Raw genomic sequence first — 5,234 nt, forward strand, 5'->3', positions numbered from 1 at the left:
TGCAATTTACCTTTTCAATAGTCAATGGCACTCATTTCATCAATTTCCATCTCCTTTTATGCAAAAGTAGGGTTAGTTGGAAAAATTAAGGTTTGCTAGGGTTTGCTTTACACTCCAGTCTTCTTTCCATTTTTGCAAGTAGAATAGTCTTTGTAGAGTTAGCTTTATTTCATCGCAGTTAAAAGCTTCTTCTGAAAACTCATAGAAGTTGGCTTGAGCTCCTAGTGATCTTGCGCCAGCCGACCAAGTAATAGCTTGCAGTAAGAACTAGTACTTGTGCATACAACACCATTTCCTCCAAGTTTGTTACAAACTACCAGGTTGATAAAAGTAAAATAGGAAGCCCTAGGAGTTGCAGCATTATTGCTGCAATACTGGTGTTCACCACTTTTTGGCGCCATTGCCGAGGAAGCTGTTAGCCTCCTGTTGCAACAGGTGTTCATGTTTCATGATTGACATTTTTACATGCCAAATATGTCATCTTTCATGCTACAAGGTTCCATATTTCCAAAAGAGGTCAAAGAAGATACTATGAAAGTGTGCCAGTCCAAATGCCACTGCTGAATTCCAATTTTGATGACTTAACCATTTTTAAAAAGAATGTTCTATAAAAGGGAGGGCCAAACAGCTTAACCTTGGTCTCCCTAGGTTTCAATTTCCTGTTTTAAAATATAGAGAATGATATCTGTCCAAACAGTTTAATCTTGGCAGATTTGTAGATAGGTAGAGAATCAAAGGAGCCCAACTGCTTAATCTGGGTCCTTGGCAAAAATAAGTGTAGGCTTAAATAGGAGAGCACAAAAAAGAAAAAATTGTAAAGCTGGGTCTGCAAGTCTAAGTGCACCCAATCCAAAAAGAAGAAAAAATGCTAGGAAAGTAGGTTGGGTAGGTAGTTTTTGAGGTTGCAGAATGTTCATACATGATCAATTTTGTATTTCTAAAGTGTTATATCTTTTCAGATCATAGTCATGATGCAGTTTTTCATCTGGAGGAACTCAAACTGGACATAACTAACTCCCCCTTCCTCTTATTCCCCAAATCACTCACTAACTTCCTTGAAGAGAGCAAGATATGCTTGAGCCTCTTAGTTTCATCATCTTCTATAACATTGGCCTTGGTGAAGATCTGCCTCACTCAAGGATTTCCATTCTTCTGTTACAAAGTTCTATTCCCCCAAAAAAATAGTCCAAGGTTCCTTACCTTAGCGCTTTCTCATCATCTCCATATTGACTACTAATTCTATTATCTAACTCCCTAGATTCTTCACCTTCCCCTACTAAAACTATGTATAAAAATCCCCAAAAAATATATTAAATATCCCCTCCCAGGCACTATAGCCCTATTCTCCTAAGTCTAGGAGAAAACAGTCCATCTGGGGCCGTCTTTAACCCATCCGTGTCCTAGCAGGATTTACTCTGACACCTGGTCAGAATAACAACCTTCACCGCCCCTTTACCCCTTAAAACCCCACATTTTACCACTCCGCAGTATTTTTCTAAAGATTAAAGTTCAAAATCTTGATTAGATGTTAATTTATGCCCCCACCCACCTAAACTAACCCATGAAAACCCGCATTTCCTAAGTTTTTACCCTCCCCGCTGCGCTATATCAAAATCTGAATATTTGCGCGCCCATCCATTATTCCCCTGCCGATTCACCTGTTTCGTCCACCGTCGGATCGGGCCCTCCCCATCCGACGACTCGCGGCGATTTCGCAAGTGCCCCGCTGCTTGGTCGTTAGCTTCCGATTGCGAGGCGGTTTCTCCGCCGTACCAAAGACACCTGTCCGCCTTCTATTGCATCGAAAGGGCTCTAACGGATACTGCTCCCGTATAGAAAGCGGTCCGATGAAACCGCTTTCCGCCTTCTGTGCGTGCGCCCCATGTCACTTGTCCTGTTCTACGTGTATACCTCGTCACCGAGCCACGTCGTCTGCACAGCATCGGCCTCCTGCCGAGTCACGCTTGCCACGTCACCCGCCATACATGCTGACGTCATCCTACTGACATAATCCGCCGTACTGGGTCTCACCCGCTGATGTCATGCGGACGTCATCATCAATTTTTGGAGAGAAAGGCGAAAATCGTGCTTAGGAAGCCCAAATTCAAATTCTGATGCATTTTTTCATGTGCGATTAGCGCCTAGCGCTAATCGCGCATGGCTACGGGAAAAGGGCCGAAATGGAAAACCCCTCATTACGTAGCCCCCAACAAGCCCGAAAGGCGCCGAATGACCCGTTTTTCTTCGCGAGGCATGCAGAAGGGATCAAAAGACAGTTCTAAAGGAAACAGAGGGCCGAACAACGGCCATTAAGTTTTGATTTGACCCACAGTGAAGAATAGAACCGGCCTGATTCATTTGTCAAAGAGTATCAGAGGAAAGGTGAAGCGGCAAAGAGTATCGGTTGAATTTTTAATAGAAATCTTCAGTTCCCAAAGCAAGTCAGCATTGAATGGCCTCCAGCAAAGTCAAATCAAATGGTGCAGGCCCATCCCAGCTCTCAAATCACAGTTAAAGCACTTAAGCCACCGAACTACAATGGAGCAGAAGTCCATGCACAGTTCTTGCAGAGGCACTATACCAAGCCAGTGAGGATAATGCATTTAATTCAGTTTTGATACGGCTGCCCTCAGCGCAGCCCATAGATATTTTATTGCATTTATTCCTAATAGGTTTAGGTTAAAGTAATCTTTTACTTTCAGACCTGTTTAGGTCACAGCTGTAAAAAACAATTTTGGAGAATTTTTCCTATATATACCACCCTCTGCATTGTTTCAAGGGTTGGTCGATTGATAACTTTTCATTAGAGACTCGCACTGTATGTCTGATACTTTTTCTTTAATCAAAGATTGCTGAAGACTTTGGAGGAACGACTGTCTGATGTGTTGTTAATGGTCTCTGGAGACTGAATGATGGAATTCTTGTGCTACAACATGAATCAATAAGTGCCTCTTACCTCTGTTTTCATTTTTCACCCTCTAAATAACAGAAAGAATGATTAGCTTAGAATTTGTTTAACTGCACTCTAGGCTCAATTTCTGATGTTTCTTTATATTTTCATCTGAAATGAATTGGACATGAATATGAATTCCCCTTGGCTCATATTTACCCTAATTCACATGTGTTTGGCAGTTATCTAGGGATTCTTTACTGCCCTTAGATAGAGCTCATCCACCCTTCTCTGTTAAGCTGACTGAGAGATTCTTAATTTCCTCTCCTCCCTTAGCATTCTTTTCATCCTTTAAACTTGAAAAATTGTTCCATGTGCAGCTACCTTGCTCCTTATTCCTCCTGTGACCAAGAAAACGCACCAGCAATCTTACTCCTTGACTCCATGCCCAATGGTTTGAAACTTACCAGAATATGCATTGCCTCTTTACCTGAAAACATTAATCTTCTCACCAAAACACAAACAAAACCGCCGAGCTCAATAGCTAGCCTAAAATCATCATCAATAAAGCTAAATCAGAAAGAGAGAGCCCTCTCTAACTGCAGGTGGGCTAGAACCTGCAGTCCAAAGTTGGTTTGTGGTTACCTCGATCGTATCCCTTTACTCCAACTTGAGGGACAACCTGAGTGATAACAGAAGTGTCAGAGTATTTTGTGATTACTGTTTTCTTCTATTTTCTACTGCAAAATTCTACTAAGTAGTTTATTTCAGCAAAAGTAGAGTAGTTGTTATTTCAATTTCTGCATTTCCTTGCTTTCATTTCAGTTTTGCAATCTCCATTTCAGCAAAAGTAGATTAGTCATTTCAATTCTGCAATTTCCATTCCAGCAAAAGTAGATTAGTCATTTCAATTCTGTAATTTCCATTTCAGCAAAAGTAGATTAATCATTTCAATTCTGCAATTTCCATTCTACAATTTTCATTTCAGCAAGTTCATTTCAGTAGTTGCAATTTGTTTGTTCAATCAATTTCAGTTTTGCAAGTACAAGCAGTGACAAAACAAAAATCACCCAAAAAAAAAAGAGATTCCCTTTTGATGCCTCGTAGGAACAGAGATAATTCAGGGAAATTCCTACCCAACACCCCCACCACATCACAAAGGCACCCTTCTCTCTTCTTCAGTGGCAGTGACCCAGAAGATCCTTTAGGATAACAACCTGAAATATTTGAAGAACCTATAGGAGAAGAAGAGGAAGAAACCATCCCTCCTAAGACCATGGCTGAAAACAAAAATGCTAGGGGCAATGGAGATAGAGTAGAGGGTACCTTTCCCATCTGAGAGACCAATGGGGACACTAAAATGAAGAACATAAGCCCTTCAGCCCTACCTCACTTCCATGGATTAACTATAGAATATCCTGACACCTTCCTATTTGAGTTTTTTGTTATTTGTCGAACCTATGACTATGCAGAAGACGAACAGAAGTTGAAACTGTATCCTTCTACCCTCAAGGATGCAGCATTGCACTGGTTCATGGGGTTACCAGGAAACACCATCACAACTTGGGCTCAGATGCAGTAAGCCTTTAATAACAAATATTGGGACTACTGTAGGTCAAAAGATACCAAGGAAGAAATCTTCCGAATGACCATGGGAAGTGATGAATCCTTGGAGGACTATGAAGAGAGATTCCAGCTCAATTATAAAAGGGATAGGTGCACACTTGACCCCGAACCTCTGAAGTTTGTCCTACTTAGAGAAATTTCAGAAGACCTTCTAGACACCCTCCATTTACTGGCTGGGGGAGACATCTACCAGCTACCTTATGAATACATCAAGACTGTCTTTAGAAACCTTTCTAGGGAAACCAAAAAGATTGGTAGGGGGAGTCAACCCATGGCCAGTACCTCCTCCTCCAGTTCATCCCTCAAAGGTGAATTTGGAAACATGCTGGAAGATTTCAAGAGTGAGATGCTTCAAACTCTTGCCACGCAAATGGATACCTTGCATATCAAAAGGAAACAAGAGGAATCAAAGAGGGCTTTGGCCATTTTGTGTCCTAGGTGCACCAGAAGGCATCCTAGGAATGAATGCCCATTAAACTCTATAGAGGTGTGTTCAGTCTGTGAAGAAGATCATCCTACAAATAAGTGCCCTTCCTTGTCCAGACTTAAAGATGTATACCAAGGGGCCGAAGGAGCCACTGAACCAATCTATTTCATAAACCAAAGGAGGCCGCATGGACCTAGACCTTACCAACAGGGAATGCAAGGGACATCCCAGGCATACCACAACCCCAATCAAGCAACTTCCATGCCTTCTTGGGGCCCCCCTGCTCATCCT

The sequence above is a fragment of the Pinus tabuliformis genome, chromosome 1_2, assembly GCF_031772625.1.
Source record: "Pinus tabuliformis cultivar Carrire ecotype Pingquan chromosome 1_2, CPIR1, whole genome shotgun sequence".
NCBI lineage: Eukaryota > Viridiplantae > Streptophyta > Pinopsida > Pinales > Pinaceae > Pinus > Pinus tabuliformis.